This window comes from Oncorhynchus mykiss, chromosome 24 (genome assembly GCF_013265735.2).
Source record: "Oncorhynchus mykiss isolate Arlee chromosome 24, USDA_OmykA_1.1, whole genome shotgun sequence".
Classification (NCBI taxonomy): Eukaryota; Metazoa; Chordata; class Actinopteri; order Salmoniformes; family Salmonidae; genus Oncorhynchus; species Oncorhynchus mykiss.
The window spans coordinates 24,801,833-24,825,336 of NC_048588.1; the positions used below are offsets into that span (position 1 = coordinate 24,801,833).

At 45.4% G+C, this 23,504-nt stretch overlaps 1 protein-coding gene across 3 annotated transcripts in view; it reads right to left on the reverse strand.

Annotated features, from left to right (window-relative positions):
• The window catches only part of LOC110503378 (unconventional myosin-XVIIIa), a 172,253-nt gene that overhangs the window by 111,022 nt on the left and 37,727 nt on the right, over window positions 1-23,504 (reverse strand). The window lies entirely within an intron of this gene.

Below are 23,504 nucleotides of genomic sequence, written 5' to 3' on the forward strand. Positions count from 1 at the left end.
CTGTAGTGCACACTGGGAACAACATTAGGCATCAATCCTCACACATTCTCTCTCTCTCTCTCTCTCGATGAGGGGAACTGTAATAAACAGTCAACAAGTAAACAAACAGTGGTGCAGTGTCACTAAGGGAAGAGGCACAGAATACCATATTGATACAATCCTAAAGGCACATAAATCAATGCTATTATCTACTCATAACCTAGTAACAAAACAAGCCCTTGGGCCACTTAATATAATATCTGAACTATTTCTCAATATCCTACTATTCTCAATGTTATATCACTAAACACCAGTAGAGGGCAACACTTCCTATTCAAGGCCTTGTAAATGTATACACCTCCTTCACATAGCCACTAGAGGGAGTAAGAACACTAAATATAAACCAGCCTGTACGTTGTGTGACAGAGCAGCAGCACAAAGACAAAGAGCAGCAGCACAAAGACAAAGAGCTGATTTTTCACCAATCGAAACAAACGGACAAAAATCCAAGTCATGTTACAAATGCTTTGTAACAGTAAGACAAGGCTAGGCTAGGCTGTTATCCAGTTAGCTGTGTGTGGAGTGAGCTGAGGGGAATCTGGGCAGATGAGTGTTGAACTGTATACTGGACAGGCGTAGCCTGCAGTGCTGAGGCAGAGTGGTTCTAGAAGCTGGCCAGAGAGGTGTAGTTGGATGAAGGGTGGGAACTGCTGCACAAGGCTAATTTTAGAACGTGGAGCATGGTAATACAGTGATGTAACTGAGTTAGTGTGTGTGGTAGCATGCATGCTCGCTACTACATGTGCAAAATGTGCATGCGTGCATGCGTGTGTGTGTGTCTACTTGTCTGCTGTGTATAACACATGTATTAATGCATAATAACCTTATAGATCAGTGGTACAATATAGTACAGATAGACCTATCTGATTGCATGACATGATCATTGTAACAGTAACTCGAAGTTGTTCCAAAGAACACTGATGATAAGAGAGACAGAGCGGTCTGGGAAGTGTGTCTGTTGGATGCTGTGTGTGACGGCGCTCCCATCCCTCTGTACGAATGGCAAACAGTAGGATCCAAGAGGAATGTAAGGTATGAGTTTGTCAGCAGGGAAGAACAGGAACAACATGCTGCCTCTGACACGCACACAGAATGTCCAACCCCCTCTACACTCAACTGCATGGTATTCAACACAATATTCACAGTACCCACAGGGGAAACAATGCCCTACATTTCACAACACATTTTCATTGAAAACACAAAATATGGGTTACATTTGATTAAAATTCCTGTCAATTCAGAGATTGAATCAGTCGGTCCCCCCTCCGGACGAATTCCATGTCGCCCAGTTCAATTGACGGAATGTAAAATGAATTGACCCATGCTCTGGTAAAACAAACAAACAAACAAACAAACACACAAACACACAAACACACAAACACACACACACACACACACACACAAACACACACACACACACACACACACTTCCTCCCTAATCCCTAGTCTTCCAGGTTGATTGGTGTGTATGAACCAGGATGTGAGTGCTTCTGTAATACTGTGACCATCTGCTGCCCAGGCCTGTTGACAGGAGAAGCTATCTTATCTAGGAAGGGTATTAGGGGAATATCACAAGTCATTGAGGAATCAGCCCTCTCAAATCAGTGCCCTGTTCATATAGTGAACATGTTATGGCAGCGAGGTCATTGCTTCTAAACACATTGATTACTTCTAGCCTCAGAGCTGTAGTCATTAATGCCACTGACTCAAACAGGATAATATCTCCCATTCATTTTGAGGACTGCTTTTGGTTAAACTGTCATAGAAGATCGCATCTTCACGATATGTGTAGTCTTCCAACGCTGTAGGTCAGTTGTGTAACATGGTCATAATAACACAGTCCTCCAGGACGAGTATACATCCCTGGCTGCTAACAATGACTGATGTTCCCTGAGGGAGAAACCCAGTGATTAAGCCAGTTGTCTGTCATCAGACATGTCCTGGCCAGCCTCTACATGGCACCCATCATACACAGCCTAATACAACTGAGGGCTGTGCCATATGGACAAAATATCATATCAAAATTATTTCCTTATTTTTTACTGTATGGCGGTATTTTACAGTATTTTATATTTCAGAATAATATGTTTTAAATCTGTTTTATGAGTAGCTCATGACCCGAGGATGGCAACAAATTAATTCAAAGTGGTTTTAATAGGATTTCTGCATTCTAATTGTTTATTACTCAACCAAACTACAACAGAACTGAAAGTGAAGTGGTCTAATTTGTAGAGCTTTGATTTAGCACTGTATCAACATATCGTTATAGACGGGATTGTAATGATCCATAGCGTTATGTGGATCCATACCGGTATACCTTAACAGACAATACATCGCCCAGTCATTACACACGACCTCTAGCCCAAATCGTCTATCATCACACACATAACGCGTCTTTAACATCACAACAGAAAAAGAGACATACACACAAAGTATGCATAAGCCCACAAACACACGCTGTTGTTTGTTTCAGGTTTTCGTTTTTTGTCCTTAAACACTCCCAAAATACTCATAGAAAGAATAGCCACAGCCAATATGGTAGTTAATAAGGCACAATAATACCCATTACAGTATTCAGAGGAAAACCATTAGCTCAGCACAAACACATTTGACATGTTTAGTCATTTGCAGATGCTCTTATTCAGAGTGACTTACAGTAGTGAGTTCATACTGGTCCCCCCATGGGAATGAAACCCACAGCCCTGGTGTTGCAAGCACCATGCTCTACCAACTGAGCCACACGGGACTGCACGCACACACACGAAATCTGTCTTAAACAGTCCTCATCGAGACCATGACGGTACAGTATGTTCACAATAGAGAACACCATCTGTCAGCCAAGACAAAACATATATTTTTTTTCACCTTTATTTAACCAGGTAGGGTAGTTTAGAACAAGTTCTCATTTGCAACTGCGACCTGGCCAAGATAAAGCATAGCAATTCGACACATACAACAACAGAGTTACACATAGAATAAACAAAACAAACAAAACATAGAACAAAATAAAACAAAAAGTCTATATACAGTGAGTGCAAATGAGGTAAGATAAGGGAGTTAAAAACTTCTTAGGGCTGACATCCCGTTAACAGGATCGATATGACAACAGTCAGTGAAAGTATAGGGCGCCAAATTCAAAACAACAGAAATCTCATAATTAAAATTCCTCAAGCATACAAGTATTTTATACCATTTTAAAGGTAATCTTGTTGTTAATCCCACCAAAGTGTCCGATTTCAAATAGTCTTTACAGTGAAAGCACCACAAATGATTATGAGTGGACCCTAACGTGACGCAGAGTGTGTTTACCTTTTATATTGACAATGTTATTGTCCGGTTGAAATATTATAGATCATTTAGGCTAAAAAACAACCTGAGGATTGAATATAAACATCGTTTGACATGTTTCTATGAACTTTACGGATACAATTTGGATATTTTGTCTGATTGTTTTGACTGAGTTTGAGCCTGTGGATTATTGAAGAAAACGCGCTGACAAAAGGTTTTAGGATATAAAGAGACTTCATCGAACAAAAGGAACATTTATTGAGTAAATTAATGTCTTCTGATTGACATATGAAGATCATCAAAGGTAAGGGATTCATTTTATCTCTATTTCTGAGTTTTGCAACGCTTCTGCTTGGCTGGTTACTGTTTGTAATAATTTGTCAACTGGGCTATGTTCTGGGCTAGGTATGTTCTGGGCTAGGTATGCTTTTGCCAAAAAGCATTTTATAAATATGACACTGTGGTTGGTTTAACAACAAGTTAATCTTTAAACCTATGTAAAATACAGTGCCTTGCGAAAGTATTCGGCCCCCTTGAACTTTGCGACCTTTTGCCACATTTCAGGCTTCAAACATAAAGATATAAAACTGTATTTTTTTGTGAAGAATCAACAACAAGTGGGACACAATCATGAAGTGGAACAACATTTATTGGATATTTCAAACTTTTTTAACAAATCAAAAACTGAAAAATTGGGCGTGCAAAATTATTCAGCCCCTTTACTTTCAGTGCAGCAAACTCTCTCCAGAAGTTCAGTGAGGATCTCTGAATGATCCAATGTTGACCTAAATGACTAATGATGATAAATACAATCCACCTGTGTGTAATCAAGTCTCCGTATAAATGCACCTGCACTGTGATAGTCTCAGAGGTCCGTTAAAAGCGCAGAGAGCATCATGAAGAACAAGGAACACACCAGGCAGGTCAGAGATACTGTTGTGAAGAAGTTTAAAGCCGGATTTGGATACAAAAAGATTTCCCAAGCTTTAAACATCCCAAGGAGCACTGTGCAAGCGATAATATTGAAATGGAAGGAGTATCAGACCACTGCAAATCTACCAAGACCTGGCCGTCCCTCTAAACTTTCAGCTCATACAAGGAGAAGACTGATCAGAGATGCAGCCAAGAGGCCCATGATCACTCTGGATGAACTGCAGAGATCTACAGCTGAGGTGGGAGACTCTGTCCATAGGACAACAATCAGTCGTATATTGCACAAATCTGGCCTTTATGGAAGAGTGGCAAGAAGAAAGCCATTTCTTAAAGATATCCATAAAAAGTGTTGTTTAAAGTTTGCCACAAGCCACCTGGGAGACACACCAAACATGTGGAAGAAGGTGCTCTGGTCAGATGAAACCAAAATTGAACTTTTTGGCAACAATGCAAGACGTTATGTTTGGCGTAAAAGCAACACAGCTCATCACCCTGAACACACCATCCCCACTGTCAAACATGGTGGTGGCAGCATCATGGTTTGGGCCTGCTTTTCTTCAGCAGGGACAGGGAAGATGGTTAAAATTGATGGGAAGATGGATGGAGCCAAATACAGGACCATTCTGGAAGAAAACCTGATGGAGTCTGCAAAAGACCTGAGACTGGGACGGAGATTTGTCTTCCAACAAGACAATGATCCAAAACATAAAGCAAAATCTACAATGGAATGGTTCAAAAATAAACATATCCAGGTGTTAGAATGGCCAAGTCAAAGTCCAGACCTGAATCCAATCGAGAATCTGTGGAAAGAACTGAAAACTGCTGTTCACAAATGCTCTCCATCCAACCTCACTGAGCTCGAGCTGTTTTGCAAGGAGGAATGGAAAAAAATGTCAGTCTCTCGATGTGCAAAACTGATAGAGACATACCCCAAGCGACTTACAGCTGTAATCGCAGCAAAAGGTGGCGCTACAAAGTATTAACTTAAGGGTGTCATGTATTGTCATGTTGTGTCTTGTTTCTGTCCTTTCCCTTCACCCTGTCTCCCTCTGCTGGTCGTTATTAGGTTACCTTTTCTCCCCCTCTTTCCCCCAGCTGTCCCTTGTCTCCTCCTAACTACCTCGTCACCCCTTTTCCCACCTGTTCCCTTTTTCCCTCTGATTAGTCCTCTATATCTCTCTCTGTTTTTGCTCCTGTCTTTGTCGGATTCTTGTTTGTGTTGTTCATGCCTGAACCAGACTATCGTCATGTTTGCTGCAACCTTGTCCTGTCCTGTCGGAACCTGCCGGTCCATCTGAGCCTACGTTTTGTTTTGTTATTAAAGAAGCTCTGTTTACGTTAATTCGCTTTTGGGTCCTCATTCACGCACCGTAACAGAAGAATCCGACCAAGAATGGACCCAGCGACTTCGGATCCTCTCCACTCAGCCGTCGAGATCCAGGGAGCGATGCTAGGCAGACACGAGCAGGAATTGTCTGCTGCTCGACATGCCGTTGAGACCCTGGCCACCCAAGTCTCCAACCTCACAGAACAGGTTCACCATCTCCGCCTCGATCCACCGGCCACTTCCAGGGCTTTCGAATCTCCGGAGCCCAGAATCAATAACCCGCCGTGTTACTCTGGGGAGCCCACTGAATGCCGCTCGTTCCTCACCCAGTGTGATATTGTGTTTTCTCTCCAGCCCAACACTTACTCCAGGAGCACTGCTCGTGTCGCCTACGTCATATCTCTCCTTATTGGACGGGCTCGTGAGTGGGGCACGGCAATCTGGGAGGCAAGGGCTGAGTGTACTAACCAGTATCAGGACTTTAAGGAGGAGATGATACGGGTTTTTGATCGATCTGTTTTTGGGGAGGAGGCTTCCAGGGCCCTGTCTTCCCTATGTCAAGGTAATCGATCCATAACAGACTACTCTATTGAGTTTCGCACTCTTGCTGCCTCCAGTGGCTGGAACGAGCCGGCTTTGCTCGCTCGTTTTCTGGAGGGTCTCCGCGCAGAGGTAAAGGATGAGATTCTCTCCCGGGAGGTTCCTTCCAGCGTGGATTCCTTGATTGAACTCGCTATTCGCATTGAGCGACGGGTTGATCTTCGTCACCGAGCTCGTGGAAAGGAGCTCGCGTTCTCCGTTGCCCCCCTCTCCGCATCACTACCATCTTCCTCTGCCGGCTCGGGTGCTGAGCCTATGCAGCTGGGAGGTATCCGCATCTCGACTAAGGAGAGGGAACGGAGAATCACCAACCGCCTCTGTCTCTATTGCGGTTCTGCTGGTCATTTTGTCACTTCATGTCCAGTAAAAGCCAGAGCTCATCAGTAAGCGGAGGGCTACTGGTGAGCGCTACTACTCCTGTCTCTCCTTCAAGATCCTGCACTACCTTGTCGGTCCATCTACGCTGGACCGGTTCGTCAGCTTCCTGCAGTGCCTTAATAGACTCTGGGGCGGAGGGCTGTTTTATGGACGAGACCTGGGCTCGGGAACATGACATTCCTCTCAGACAGTTAAGGGAGTCCACGGCCTTGTTCGCCCTGGATGGTAGTCCTCTCCCCAGGATTCAGCGTGAGACGCTACCTTTAACCCTCACTGTTTCTGGTAATCATAGCGAAACCATTTCTTTTTTAATTTTTCGTTCACCTTTTACACCTGTTGTTTTGGGCCATCCCTGGCTAGTTTGTCATAATCCTTCCATTAATTGGTCTAGTAATTCTATCCTCTCCTGGAACGTCTCTTGTCATGTGAAATGTTTAATGTCTGCTATCCCTCCTGTTTCCTCTGTCTCTTCTTCACAGGAGGAGCCTGGTGATTTGACAGGGGTTCCGGAGGAATATCACAATCTGCGCACGGTGTTCAGTCGGTCCAGGGCCACCTCTCTTCCTCCACACCGGTCGTATGATTGTAGTATTGATCTCCTTCCGGGAACCACTCCCCCCCGGGGTAGACTATACTCTCTGTCGGCTCCCGAACGTAAGGCTCTCGAAGATTATTTGTCTGTAGCTCTTGCCGCCGGTACCATAGTCCCCTCCTCCTCTCCCGCCGGAGCGGGGTTTTTTTTTGTTAAGAAGAAGGACGGGTCCCTGCGCCCCTGCATAGATTATCGAGGGCTGAATGACATAACAGTGAAGAATCGTTATCCGCTTCCTCTTATGTCTTCAGCCTTCGAGATCCTGCAGGGAGCCAGGTTTTTCACTAAGTTGGACCTTCGTAACGCTTACCATCTCGTGCGCATCAGGGAGGGGGACGAGTGGAAGACGGCGTTTAACACTCCGTTAGGGCACTTTGAATACCGGGTTCTTCCTTTCGGCCTCGCTAACGCTCCAGCTGTCTTTCAGGCATTAGTCAATGATGTCCTGAGAGACATGCTGAACATCTTTGTTTTCGTTTACCTTGACGATATCCTGATTTTTTCACCGTCACTCCAGATTCATGTTCAGCACGTTCGACGTGTCCTCCAGCGCCTTTTAGAGAATTGTCTTTTTGTGAAGGCTGAGAAGTGCTCTTTTCATGCCTCCTCCGTCACATTTCTCGGTTCTGTTATTTCCGCTGAAGGCATTAAGATGGATCCCGCTAAGGTCCAAGCTGTCATTGATTGGCCCGTCCCTAGGTCACGCGTCGAGCTGCAGCGCTTTCTCGGCTTCGCGAACTTCTATCGTCGTTTCATCCGTAATTTCGGTCAGGTGGCAGCCCCTCTCACAGTCCTTACTTCTGTCAAGACGTGCTTTAAGTGGTCCGTTTCCGCCCAGGGAGCTTTTGATCTCCTCAAGAATCGTTTTACATCCGCACCTATCCTTGTTACACCTGACGTCACTAGACAGTTCGTTGTCGAGGTTGACGCGTCAGAGGTGGGCGTGGGAGCCATTCTTTCTCAGCGCTCCCTCTCTGACGACAAGGTCCACCCTTGCGCGTATTTTTCTCATCGCCTGTCGCCGTCGGAACGTAACTATGATGTGGGAAACCGCGAACTGCTCGCCATCCGCTTAGCCCTAGGCGAATGGCGACAGTGGTTGGAGGGGGCGACCGTTCCTTTTGTCGTTTGGACTGACCATAGGAACCTTGAGTACATCCGTTCTGCCAAACGACTTAATGCGCGTCAGGCGCGCTGGGCGCTGTTTTTCGCTCGTTTCGAGTTCGTGATTTCTTATCGTCCGGGCTCTAAGAACACCAAGCCTGATGCTTTATCTCCTCTTCAGTTCTTCAGTAGCCTCCACTGACCCCGAGGGGATTCTCCCTGAGGGGCGTGTTGTCGGGTTGACTGTCTGGGGAATTGAGAGGCAGGTAAAGCAAGCACTCACTCAAACTCCGTCGCCGCGCGCTTGTCCTAGGAACCTTCTTTTCGTTCCCGTTCCTACTCGTCTGGCCGTTCTTCAGTGGGCTCACTCTGCCAAGTTAGCCGGCCACCCTGGCGTTCGGGGTACGCTTGCTTCCATTCGCCAGCGTTTTTGGTGGCCCACCCGGGAGCATGACACGCGTCGCTTCGTGGCTGCTTGTTCGGTCTGCGCGCAGACTAAGTCCGGTAACTCCCCTCCTGCCGGCCGTCTCAGGCCGCTTCCCATTCCCTCTCGACCGTGGTCTCACATCGCCTTAGATTTTGTCACCGGACTGCCTTCGTCAGCGGGGAAGACTGTTATTCTTACGGTTGTCGACAGGTTCTCTAAGGCGGCTCATTTTATTCCCCTTGCTAAGCTTCCTTCTGCTAAAGAGACGGCACAAATCATCATCGAGAATGTTTTCAGAATTCATGGCCTTCCGTCAGACGTCGTTTCGGACAGAGGTCCGCAATTCACGTCTCAATTTTGGAGGGAGTTTTGCCGTTTGATTGGGGCTTCCGTCAGTCTCTCTTCCGGCTTTCACCCCCAGTCTAACGGTCAAGCAGAACGGGCCAATCAGACTATTGGTCGCATCTTACGCAGTCTTTCTTTTCGCAACCCTGCGTCTTGGTCAGAACAGCTCCCCTGGGCAGAATACGCCCACAACTCGCTTCCTTCGTCTGCGACCGGGCTATCTCCTTTTCAGAGTAGCCTCGGGTACCAGCCTCCGCTGTTCTCATCTCAGTTCGCCGAGTCCAGCGTCCCCTCCGCTCAGGCTTTTGTCCAACGTTGCGAGCGCACCTGGAAGAGGGTCAGGTCTGCACTTTGCCGTTATAGGGCGCAGACTGTGAGGGCTGCTAATAAGCGTAGAACTAAGAGTCCTAGATATTGTCGCGGTCAGAGAGTTTGGCTCTCCACTCAGAACCTTCCCCTTAAGACCGCTTCTCGCAAGTTGACCCCGCGGTTCATTGGTCCGTTCCGTATTTCTCAGATTATTAATCCTGTCGCAGTTCGACTTCTTCTTCCGCGATATCTTCGTCGCGTCCACCCGGTCTTCCATGTCTCCTGTATCAAGCCCGTTCTTCGCGCCCCCGCTCGTCTTCCCCCCCCCCCCCCCCATCCTTGTCGAGGGCGCACCCATCTACAGGGTCCGTAGGATTTTGGACATGCGTCCTCGGGGCCGTGGTCATCAGTACCTAGTAGATTGGGAGGGGTACGGTCCTGAGGAGAGGAGTTGGGTTCCCTCTCGGGACGTGCTGGACCGTGCGCTGATCGAGGATTTCCTCCGTTGCCGCCAGGTTTCCTCCTCGAGTGCGCCAGGAGGCGCTCGGTGAGTGGGGGGGTACTGTCATGTATTGTCATGTTGTGTCTTGTTTCTGTCCTTTCCCTTCACCCTGTCTCCCTCTGCTGGTCGTTATTAGGTTACCTTTTCTCCCCCTCTTTCCCCCAGCTGTCCCTTGTCTCCTCCTAACTACCTCGTCACCCCTTTTCCCACCTGTTCCCTTTTTCCCTCTGATTAGTCCTCTATATCTCTCTCTGTTTTTGCTCCTGTCTTTGTCGGATTCTTGTTTGTGTTGTTCATGCCTGAACCAGACTATCGTCATGTTTGCTGCAACCTTGTCCTGTCCTGTCGGAACCTGCGGTCCATCTGAGCCTACGTTTTGTTTTGTTATTAAAGAAGCTCTGTTTACGTTAATTCGCTTTTGGGTCCTCATTCACGCACCGTAACAAAGGGGGCTGAATAATTTTGCACGCCCAATTTTTCAGTTTTGGATTTGTTAAAAAAGTTTGAAATATCCAATAAATGTCGTTCCACTTCATGATTGTGTCCCACTTGTTGTTGATTCTTCACAAAAAAAATACAGTTTTATATCTTTATGTTTGAAGCCTGAAATGTGGCAAAAGGTCACAAAGTTCAAGGGGGCAGAATACTTTCGCAAGGCACTGTATGTTTTGTTTTCTGAATTTTTATAATGAGCATTTCTGTAATTGAATTTGGCGCTCTGCAACCTCACTGGATGTTGGCCAGATGGGCACATACCCTAGAGAGGTTAATCACTAACCGATGATCTTCATCAGATGACACTCATAGGACTTCATGTTACACAATACATGTATGTTTTGTTCGGTAAAGTTCATATTTATATAAAAAAATCTCAGTATACAATGGGCGCGTTATGTTCAGTAGTTCCAAAAACATCCGGTCAATTTGCAGAGAGCCACATCAATTTACAGGAATACTCATCATAAATGTGGATGAAAATACAAGTGTTATACATGGAATTAAAGATATACTACTCCTTAATGCAACCGTTGTGTCAGATTTCATAAAAGCTTTACAGAAAAAGCAAACCATGCTATAATCTGAGAACAGTGCTCAGAGAACAAATACATATATGTGCCATGTTGGAGTCAACAGAAGTCAGAAATAACATTATAAATATTCACTTACCTTTGATGATCTTCATCAGAATGCACTCCCAGGAATCCCAGGTCCACAATCCCAGGTCCACAATAAATGTTTGAAATCTCACAAAGCGCGTTCACTAGTTGCAGACGAAATGTCAAAAAGTTATTGTCAAACGATGTATGGAATCAATCTTTAGGATGTTTTTAACATAAATCTCCAATAATATTCCAACCGGAGAATTCCTTTGTCTTCAGAAAAGCAAAGGAACGGGAGATACCTCTCATGTGAAATGTGCATGATCAGCGCGTGACTGCTGGCAGACCTCTGACTCATTCCTCTCTCATTCGGCCCCACTTCACAGTAGAAGACTCAAACAAGTTTCTAAAGACGGTTGACATCTAGTGAAAACCTTAGGAAGTGCAAGATGACCAATATCCCACTGTAACTTCAATAGGGGCTGAGTTGAAAATCGACCAACCTTAGATTTCCCACTTCCTGGTTGGAATTTCTCTCAGGTTTTTGCCTGCCATATGAGTTCTGTTATACTCACAGACATCATTCAAACAGTTTTAGAAACTTCAGTGTTTTTTAAAAATCAAATACTAATAATAATATGCATATATTAGCAACTGGGACTGAGGAGCAGGCAGTTTACTCTGGGAACCTTTTCATCCAAGCTATTCAATACTGCCCCTGCAGCCATTTAAGGCAATAAATAGGCCATGGTGGCAAAGTAATTATAATACAGCAATTAATCACTGGAATGGTAGATGTGCAGAAGATGAATGTGCAAGGATGGGGTGCAAAGGAGCGAGATAAATAAATAAATACTGTATGGGGATGCGTTAGGTATATAGATGGGCTGTTTACAGATGGGCTATGTACAGGAGCAGTGATCTGTGATCACAATAGAGCATCCTCCCTTGTTCAACCCCTCCCTGTAATGATACCAGCCTGGAGGAGAAGGTAACTACGGGCTCTTGAAGCCCACTCTGGCTAGGGCTGCTTGTTTAGCTAATGTATGGGGCCTTTAGCTTAGCAAAGAGCCCCCCCCCCCTCCCCATTCCTCAGTCTCTCCATCTCACACAGGGTTCATACAGACAGTGGCAAGTCAAATTCAAGGACTTTCAAGGACTTTTTCAAGCAGTAATATTTATTTTCAAGGACCATCAATTTCAAATAGTTCCTATTAAGCAATTGTTTCTAGTCGCCAACAGATATATCGTGACCAACAGTATATCGTCACAACCTCATGAAAAAAAAAACTAACTTACTATTCATCACTACCTTACACGTTCTACTCGATAATATATATTTCACTACTTATTTACTACTACATACATGAGTGGTAAGTCAGGACTGATGATGTTGACTGATTTCCTTATATGAACTGCAACTCAGTAAAATCTTTGAAATTGTTGCATGTTGCATGTATATTGCTGTCCAGTGTACATTATATTAAATTGTCTTTATATTTAAATTGTCTTTATACTGTATTTCACCAATATTTGGGTCCAACGGGCTGTCCCAACACATAATAACATGAAAGTGAATTCTGACAGTGTAAAAGGCCCTTAGTTGTCTCTAGAATGCTGTATTCTACACCCATTTGAAGAGAAACAAGTTATTATTAATGTCTCTCAGGGGACCCTATTTACATTTTAGGGGACCCCACATGGGTCCCGGACCCCAAGTTTGGGAACCATTGTACTACTACCCTCTCTCCCTGCTTGCTTCAATGCTTCCTCTCTCTGTGTATCTCCTTTGCCTCCTTCATTGCAGCCTGACTCACCACTGTCTGTCTCACTACTCTCTATAAAGAAAATGTATTTTGTTATGAGAACTTATAGTAGCCCATCTTTTGATTATAGCTAGCTTAATTTCAGTCAACTGATCCTGCTGAGATAAGGCTCCGTTCAACGTTAGCATGTATTCATCACTACCTTACTTCTAGCCAGCTAGTTATAGCTAGCTACCTGGCTAACAGCCAGAGCCCTTGAGCTACATAGCTAGCTACACATCTGACTGAAATATCAGCGACTATTACCAGTTGTACACTCATTCTCCAAGAGTCAGGAGGGGTTTGTTTGGTGGATGTCTGTTGACACAGCAGGAGTCAAGAGATCTTAAAATAATTCCCACTGTCAACAGCATCTCTGCTACTTGCATCTTTAAGTCCGGGCTGAGGTAATTTGTTTCACCTCTCAGCCTATGTCGTGGGCGGCCGTGACCAGGAGACACACGAGGCATAGCACAATTGACCCAGAGTCATCTGGGTTAGGGGAGGGTTTGGACAGCTAGGATTTCCTTGCCCCATTGCGCTCTAGCAACTCCATGTGGCAGGCCGGGCGCCTGCAAGCTGACTTCGGTCGCTAGCTGGACTGTGTTTCCTCCAGCACATTGTTATGGCTGGTTTCCGGGTTAAGTGAGCACTGTGTCAAGAAGCAGTACGGCTTGGCATGGTCGTGTTTCAGAGGACTGCCCAAATGCCCACATTTCTAATCCCATATAAGACAAATGCTGAAGTGAACAAAAAATCGAATGGCAGCAAAAGCTTCTTATATTCTACATTCCAATGTATTGAGCAGTCTGTGCCCTTACTATCATAAACACAGTTGATGACTTTGTACACTTCCCTGTTCATGTTAAGAGTTCCAACGTGCCTCAAATCCACATGACAGTGAGTCCATTAGAAAGTATGTACTGTACATCAGCACTACTAATTCATAGGAGTACACTGCATTAGAGCTGAGCCCAAATACTTTCACTCGGGACCCTATGTTTGTGCAATGGTTATGCAGACATGCAGGCAGACGTCTGGTGAGACTTCGTTGCGTGGTGCCGCGTGGAGAGAGACCACGGCTGACCGGGCTCCACCCGCCATGTCTCCACTGTGCTCCATGGTGACAGATCTAGGTCACTGCCTCTATCTATCTCTCTCACACACACACACAAACACAAGTCCCAACCCTCTCCCCACATGAGGCTGGACGAGCACACAACAAGGCTCTTCGCCCGCCAGGGTGAACACACAAAGCCTGCCTGATCAGAGCAGGGCAAAGGCAAGTCAACCTGTCAAAACACACATCAATCATGCCAGTACACAACCTTGGCATTTAACCTTGACTTAACATTTAACACCATTTTAACACCACTCTCTTTTGTTTACATACAACCATGGGCTATATTCTTTTAAAACTGGTAATGGCTGTCAGGGACACCCAGTTAAGACAAAGAATATATTGTTCAGTAAGTAAAGTAGCCTATGGTATTATACTGCCCTCTAGTCTAGGAGAATAGTACAAAACAGGCAGTCTAGGACACCCACAATTAATGACAAAGCTCTGCTGACCAGTGCTCCTCAGTGATCTTGACTCAGAAAAGGTTAGTGACTAATGAGCTAGGCTATAGGTGAAGTCAGTTAACGCTAGACTATTGGCCAGGTCAGTTACAGCTAGACAATTGGCCAGGTCAGTTACAGCTAGACTATAGGTCAGGTCAGTTACAGCTAGACTATAGGTCAGTTACAGCTAGACTAGAGAACAGGTCAGTTACAGCTAGACTATAGGTCAGGTCAGTTACAGATAGACTATAGGTCAGTTACAGCAAGACTATAGGTCAGTTCCAGCTAGACAATAGGCCAGGTCAGTTACAGCTAGACTAGAGGTCAGGTCAGTTACAGCTAGGCTATAAGTCAGGTCAGTTACAGCTAGACTAAAGGTCAGGTCAGTTACAGCTAGACTAAAGGTCAGGTCAGTTACAGCTAGACTAAAGGTCAGGTCAGTTACAGCTAGACTAAAGGACAGGTCAGTAACAGCTAGACTATAGGTCAGGTCAGTTACAGCTAGACTAAAGGTCAGTTACAGCTAGACTATAGGTCAGGTACAGCAAGACTATAGATCAGGTCAGTTACAGCTGGACAATAGGTCAGGTCAATTGCAGCTAGACTATAGGTCAGTTACAGCAAGACCAAAGGTCAGGTCAGTTAAAGCTAGACTATAGGTCAGGTCAGTTACAGGTAGACTATAGATCAGGTCAGTTACAGCAAGACTAAAGGTCAGTAACAGCTAGACTATAGGTCAGGTCAGTTACAACTAGACTATAGGTCAGTTACAGCAAGACCAAAGGTCAGGTCAGTTACAGCTAGACTAAAGGTCAGGTCAGTAACAGCTAGACTATAGGTCAGGTCAGTTACAGCAAGACTAAAGGTCAGTAACAGCTAGACTATAGGTCAGGTCAGTTACAACTAGACTATAGGTCAGTTACAGCAAGACCAAAGGTCAGGTCAGTTACAGCTAGACTATAGGTCAGGTCAGTTACAGCTAGGCTATAGGTCAGGTCAGTTACAGCAATACTAGAGGTCAGTTAAAGCAAGACTATAGGTCAGTTACAGCTAGACTATAGGTCACTTACAGCTAGACTATAGGTCAGTTACAGCAAGACTAGAGGTCAGTTACAGTTAGACTATAGGCCAGGTCAGTTACAGCTAGACTATAGGTCAGGTAAGTTACAGTTAGACTATAGGTCAGGTCAGTTACAACTAGACTATAGGTCAGTTACAGCTAGACTAAAGGTCAGTTACAGCAAGACTAGAGGTCGGTTACAGCTAGACTATAGGCCAGTTACAGCAAGACTATAGGTCAGTTCCAGCTAGACTATAGGCCAGGTCAGTTACAGCTAGACTAGAGGTCAGGTCAGTTAGAGCTAGGCTATAAGTCAGGTCAGTTACAGCTAGACTACAGGTCAGTTACAGCAAGACTATAGGTCAGGTCAGTTACAGCTAGACTATAGGTCAGGTCAGTTACAGCTAGACTAAAGGTCAGGTCAGTTACGGCTAGACTAAAGGTCAGTTACAGCTAGACTATAGGCCAGGTCAGTTACAGCTAGACTAAAGGTCAGTTACAGCTAGACTAAAGGTCAGTTACAGCTAGACTAAAGGTCAGGTCAGTTACAGCTAGACTAAAGGTCAGTTACAGCTAGACTAAAGGTCAGGTCAGTTACAGCTAGATTATAGGTCAGGTCAGTTACAGCTAGACTAAAGGTCAGGTCAGTTACAGCTAGACTAAAGGTCAGGTCAGTTACAGCTAGACTAAAGGTCAGGTCAGTTACAGCTAGATTATAGGTCAGGTCAGTTACAGCTAGACTAAAGGTCAGGTCAGTTACAGCTAGATTATAGGTCAGGTCAGTTACAGCTAGACTAAAGGACAGGTCAGTTACAGCTAGATTATAGGTCAGGTCAGTTACAGCTAGACTAAAGGTCAGGTCAGTTACAGCTAGACTAAAGGACAGGTCAGTAACAGCTAGATTATAGGTCAGGTCAGTTACAGCTAGACTAAAGGTCAGGTCAGTTACAGCTGGACTATAGGTCAGGTCAGTTACAGCTAGACTATAGGTCAGGTCAGTTACAGCTAGACTATAGGTCAGGTCAGTTACAGCTAGACTATAAGTCAGGTCAGTTACAGCTAGACTATAAGTCAGGTCAGTTACAGCTAGACTATAGGTCAGGTCAGTAACAGCTAGACTAAAGGACAGGTCAGTAACAGCTAGACTAAAGGTCAGTTACAGCTAGACTATAGGCCAGTTACAGCAAGACCAAAGGTCAGGTCAGTTACAGCTGGGCTATAGGTCAAGTCAGTTACAGCTAGACTAAAGGTCAGGTCAGTTACAGCTAGACTATAAGTCAGTTACAGCAAGACTACAGGTCAGTTACAGCTAGACTATAGGTCAATTACAGCAAGACTAGAGGTCAGTTACAGCTAGACTATAGGCCAGGTCAGTTACAGCTAGACTATAGGTCAGGTCAGTTACAGCTCAGCTAGACTATAGGTCAGTTACAGCAAGACTAGAGGTCAGTTACAGCTAGACTATAGGCCAGGTCAGTTACAACTAGACTATAGGTCAGGTTAGTTACAGCTAGACAATAGGTCAGGTCAGTTACAGTTGGTCTATAAGTCAGGTCAGTTACAGCTAAACTATAGGTCAGTTACAGCTAGACTATAGGTCACTTACAGCAAGACTAGAGGTCAGTTACAGCTAGACTATAGGCCAGGTCAGTTACAGCTAGACTATAGGTCAGGTCAGTTACAGCTAGACTATAGGTCAGGTCAGTTACAATTAGACTAGAGGTCAGTTACAGCTGGACTATAGGTCAGGTCAGTTACAGCTAGACTAAAGGTCAGTTACAGCTAGACTATAGGCCAGGTCAGTTACAGCTAAACTATAGGTCAGGTCAGTTACAGCTAGACTATAGGTCAGGTCAGTTACAGGTAGACTATAGGTCAAGTCAGTTACAATTAGACTAGAGGTCAGTTACAGCTAGACTATAGGCCAGGTCAGTTACAGCTAGACTATAGGTCAGTTACAGCTAGACTATAGGTCAGGTCAGTTACAGCTAGACTAAAGGTAAGGTCAGTTACAGCTGGACTATAGGTCAGGTCAGTTACAGCTAGACTATAGGCCAGGTCAGTTACAGCTAGACTATAGGTCAGTTACAGCTAGACTATAGGTCAGGTCAGTTACAGCTAGACTATAGGTCAGTTACAGCTAGACTACGATAGGTCAGGTCAGGTCAGTTACAGCAAGACTATAGGTCAGTTACAGCTAGGCTATAAGTCAGTTACAGCAAGAATATAGGTCAGGTCAGTTACAGCTAGACTATAGGTCAGGTCAGTTACAGCTAGACTATAGGTCAGGTCAGTTACAGCTAGACTAAAGGTAAGGTCAGTTACAGCTAGACTAAAGGTCAGGTCAGTTACAGCTAGACTAAAGGTAAGGTCAGTTACAGCTAGACTAAAGGTCAGGTCAGTTACAGCTGGACTACGATAGGTCAGGTCAGGTCAGTTACAGCAAGACTATAGGTCAGTTACAGCTAGGCTATAAGTCAGTTACAGCAAGACTATAGGTCAGGTCAGTTACAGCTAGACTATGGGTCAGGTCAGTTACAGCTAGACTATAGGTCAGGTCAGTTACAGCTAGACTAAAGGTAAGGTCAGTTACAGCTAGACTAAAGGTCAGGTCAGTTACAGCTAGACTATAGGTCAGGTCAGTTACAGCTAGACTATAGGTAAGGTCAGTTACAGCTAGACTACAGGTCAGTTACAGCAAGACTATAGGTCAGGTCAGTTACAGCTAGACTATAGGTCAGGTCAGTTACAGCTAGACTATAGGTCAGGTCAGTTACAGCTAGACTAAAGGTAAGGTCAGTTACAGCTAGACTAAAGGTCAGGTCAGTTACAGCTGGACTATAGGTCAGGTCAGTTACAGCTAGACTATAGGTCAGGTCAGTTACAGCTAGACTATAGGTCAGGTCAGTTACAGCTAGACTATAGGTCAGGTCAGTTACAGCTAGACTATAGGTCAGGTCAGTTACAGCTAGACTATAGGTCAGGTCAGTTACAGCTAGACTATAGGTCAGGTCAGTAACAGCTAGACAATAGGTCAGGTCAGTTACAGCTAGACTATAGGTCAGGTCAGTTACAGCTAGACTATAGGTCAGGTCAGTTACAGCTAGACTATAGGTCAGGTCAGTTACAGCTAGACTATAGGTCAGGTCAGTTACAGCTAGACTATAGGTCAGGTCAGTTACAGCTAGACTATAGGTCAGGTCAGTTACAGCTAGACTAAAGGTCAGTTACAGCTAGACTAAAGGTCAGGTCAGTTACAGCTAGACTAAAGGTCAGTTACAGCTAGACTATAGGCCAGTTACAGCAAGACCAAAGGTCAGGTCAGTTACAGCTGGGCTATAGGTCAGGTCAGTTGCAGCTAGACTATAAGTCAGTTACAGCAAGACTACAGGTCAGTTACAGCTAGACTATAGGTCAATTACAGCAAGACTAGAGGTCAGTTACAGCTAGACTATAGGCCAGGTCAGTTACAGCTAGACTATAGGTCAGGTCAGTTACAGCTCAGCTAGACTATAGGTCAGGTCAGTTAAAGCTAGACTATAGGTCAGTTACAGCAAGACTAGAGGTCAGTTACAGCTAGACTATAGGCCAGGTCAGTTACAACTAGACTATAGGTCAGGTTAGTTACAGCTAGACAATAGGTCAGGTCAGTTACAGTTGGTCTATAAGTCAGGTCAGTTACAGCTAAACTATAGGTCAGTTACAGCTAGACTATAGGTCACTTACAGCAAGACTAGAGGTCAGTTACAGCTAGACTATAGGCCAGGTCAGTTACAGCTAAACTATAGGTCAGGTCAGTTACAGCAAGACCAAAGGTCAGGTCAGTTACAGCTAGACTATAGGTCAGGTCAGTTACAGCTAGACTATAGGTCAGGTCAGTTACAGCTAGACTATAGGTCAGGTCAGGGCCGACGTCAGCAGACACAGCTGTGTTCAACTGTTAACAGAAGGGTCACACGCACAAATGTATGTGCGCGCAAAAACACACAGACACACACACACACACGCAGGAACCCTCCACTCCACTCTTCCTACCCCCTCTCCCCCTCTCCTCCTCCCCCTCCCCTCCAGCCCTTCCTTCTGGGTACAGGCACTGCAACGCCACAAACGCTGCTTGTTTTCATGGCAGCCAGGACAGGCAGGCTAATTCTATGTGGCTGCTGCTGTAATCTCTGTGGAATGCGTGGGGAATATGGCCGCTGGGCATTTGAGCTGGCCTCTGACCCCGTGTGCAGGGTCAATGGTCAGGGGGGAGGTTCTACAGGGCCGTGACCACATCAACAGCCAACCATATTCTGCTCTCTCAGCTGGGTTGGGTTGTGCTGGGGTGGGGTGGCCACTCAATAACTAGACTAGTGAGCAACATTAATCAGGGCTTGGGGGTGGGAGGGGAGAGAGAGAGGGCACAACATCAATATATTTTAACACGGCCAAGCCTTCAGGCCGATTATGCACTTGTACATTTAAATTCCAGCTTCTACCGGAATGCACAACATGTATAGGCACAGTACAGTTTAGGCAGACTGTTTTACAAGGTGTAATAACACAGTCAATAATTACTGTCAATAGTAACAATGTGTCATCATAACAATCTAATGTGTGTGTAATGATCATTGGTCACCAGTCTTTTTAATGACATTCATCCTTGAATGAAGGATGAAATAATGGGTGTACATTTGGGTTAGAACCATGTGACTGTAGCAGACTAACATTACAGTGTCTAACAGGATGTCACCCAGGGATGTTAGCCTGACATTACATTACAGTGTCTAACAGGATGTCACTCAGGGATGTTAGCCTGACATTACATTACAGTGTCTAACAGGATGTCACTCAGGGATGTTAGCCTGACATTACATTACAGTGTCTAACAGGATGTCACCCAGGGATGTTAGCCTGACATTACATTACAGTGTCTAACAGGATGTCACCCAGGGATGTTAGCCTGACATTACATTACAGTGTCTAACAGGATGTCACTCAGGGATGTTAGCCTGACATTACATTACAGTGTCTAACAGGATGTCACTCAGGGATGTTAGCCTGACATTACATTACAGTGTCTAACAGGATGTCACTCAGGGATGTTAGCCTGACATTACATTACAGTGTCTAACAGGATGTCACTCAGGGATGTTAGCCTGACATTACATTACAGTGTCTAACAGGACTGTGCTACTCACAACCTCAGTCGCCTCCAGCCACTGTAATATCTGCTCAGATAGTAAACAGTGGCCTGGTCCCAACCAGGGCTGCTGATACTGTAGAGCAGGGTTCCCCAATAGGTGGCCCAAATGACAAATTCAGCACGGGGGTAATTTTATTTGGTTATAGTATAATACTCATTTTCGTTGCTGGACATAAGACTGTTAAATCACCAGGAAATCAGCTCCTGTAGTCTAGCAAGTATTCCCACTCATAAATTATATGAGTGGGAATACGTATCCCAATGTAATCAAGGTTTGAAATGATTCTATTTTTCTCAAAAACTATATGTGTTTGGGATCCTTGCAGTCAATTTGCAGCGTACAAATGATTTAGAACTATGTTTCGGCCATCGACCATCCGCTCAAAGAAAAATCGACCCATGGCTGAACGTAATTGTAGACCCCTGCTGTAGAGTCATCCTCAGTCAGAGTGTCTGTTACCAAACAAACACACTGGTAGGACACCTTATTGCCTGTACAACTACAGGGGTCTACTGTCTGTCTGAACTCTGAAGCCAAGCTGCCCAGAGGTGCTGGCTACCTACGGTTTATCTTTCAAGGGGATCAGCAAGGGTGTGTGTGTGTGTGGGTTCTCCTGACCCTGTGTGTGGAAACAAGAAGGAGACACGCCAGCCCAGGGTTCTCCTGACCCTGTGTGTGGAAACAAGAAGGAGACACGCCAGCCCAGGGTTCTCCTGACCCTGTGTGTGGAAACAAGAAGGAGACACGCCAGCCCAGGGTTCTCCTGACCCTGTGTGTGGAAACAAGAAGGAGACACGCCAGCCCAGGGTTCTCCTGACCCTGTGTGTGGAAACAAGAAGGAGACACGCCAGCCCAGGGTTCTCCTGACCCTGTGTGTGGAAACAAGAAGGAGACACGCCAGCCCAGGGTTCTCCTGACCCTGTGTGTGGAAACAAGAAGGAGACACGCCAGCCCAGGGTTCTCCTGACCCTGTGTGTGGAAACAAGAAGGAGACACGCCAGCCCAGGGTTCTCCTGACCCTGTGTGTGGAAACAAGAAGGAGACACGCCAGCCCAGGGTTCTCCTGACCCTGTGTGTGGAAACAAGAAGGAGACACGCCAGCCCAGGGTTCTCCTGACCCTGTGTGTGGAAACAAGAAGGAGACACGCCAGCCCAGGGTTCTCCTGACCCTGTGTGTGGAAACAAGAAGGAGACACGCCAGCCCAGGGTTCTCCTGACCCTGTGTGTGGAAACAAGAAGGAGACACGCCAGCCCAGGGTTCTCCTGACCCTGTGTGTGGAAACAAGAAGGAGACACGCCAGCCCTGGGTTCTCCTGACCCTGTGTGTGGAAACAAGAAGGAGACACGCCAGCCCAGGGTTCTCCTGACCCTGTGTGTGGAATGGAAACACTTCCTATCCTAAGTAACATAAACTGGTGAAAGGTGACTGAGGTTTGAAGCCCTGACTGTGGCCTGTAACCCCTGGATGACCTTAAACTTCTTTAGAGGTCTGACAGTCTGCCTGCCTCATGGAACGAGGGAGGGAACTGCAAAGGCAACCAGAAACCAAGGATGTTTAAATATCCACACTATGGGCATGTATTTGTAGACTTGGTCTGCTGGTACAGTATGGATATTGGTACAGAACTCAAGAGCTCACGTCAAGCTGTGACAATCTGTGCAGAAGATGGAGATTAGTGGCTGCTTATTAACTAATGCACAAACCTCTCCTGAGTGAGTCTGTGATCTGATTGAAATGTCATACAGCCAATCTGTTTGAGTGACAGTCCGTCCATCTGTCTGAGAGCCATCTTCAACTTATAACATCTCAGAAACGCAGGGGGGAGGAGACATGAAGAGGCCCGTTACCATGGAAACTAACTGCAGTGCTGTGCAGTCTCAGCAGTGACGATGGGCTTTTACTAACGGACCGTTCTGCTGTGTCATTCTGTTTCTGCAGAGAGAGGGGAGAGCTGCCTGCTGCCTGTGAGGCTGTGCACGTCACTAGAAGTCACTTTATCCTCAGAAGCAAGTGGGAAAAGGGTGGGTAAACACTGAATGCCGGTGGAGAAGGAAGGGCAGAGAGAGTGATATGTGTGATTCACATTTAAAAACACTACATACAGTACATACAACGAAACATGACCATTTGAAAAATAAGAATAAAGACGACTTTTGAGTAGTAAGACATGTATAAAAGCAACAGATACCATTATTAAGAAGGGGCTAGAAGCGTCTTATATGGTGAGCTGCTGAGTGGCTAGGACAGTCAAGCCCCATACCATTGTGGAGGACTTAATTATTCATGCTGCCGCGGATATGGCTGGGACAATGCTGGGGGAAAAGGCCAAAAAACTATACAGACAATTACTCCATCAAACAACACTGTTTAACAACGCATCAGTGACATGGCAGGAGATGTTTTGAAACAATTACTGCTTTGCATACAAGCCAGTGAATTCTATGCGTTACAGCTGGATGAGTCAACAGACCTGGCACAGCTCCTGGAATATGTCCGTTATGTTTATGGAGGGTCAATTAAGGAAGACATCCTCTTCTGCAAACCACTGGAAACCAGGACAACATGAGAGGATATTTTTTCTTTCCATCATTGTATGATTTTTGTGTGCAAATGAACTCAAGCTTACAGACAAAGTCAAATGTGATATAGCGAAGCACCTGAGTGAGTTGGGTGCGTAATTACACAGGTTATTTTCCGAAACGGATGACCCAAACAACTGGATTCGTTATCCCTTTCATGCCCTGCCTCCAGTCCACTGACCGATATCTGAACAAGAGAGCCTCATCAAAATTGCAACAAGTGGTTCTGTGAAAATGTAATTTAACTCCCCGCTCAGAGTTTCTTGCCTTGGCAAATCTCGCTGTTAAGACACTGATGCCCTTTGTAACCACGTACCTATGTGAGAGTGGATTCTCGGCCCTCACTAGGATGAAAACTAAATA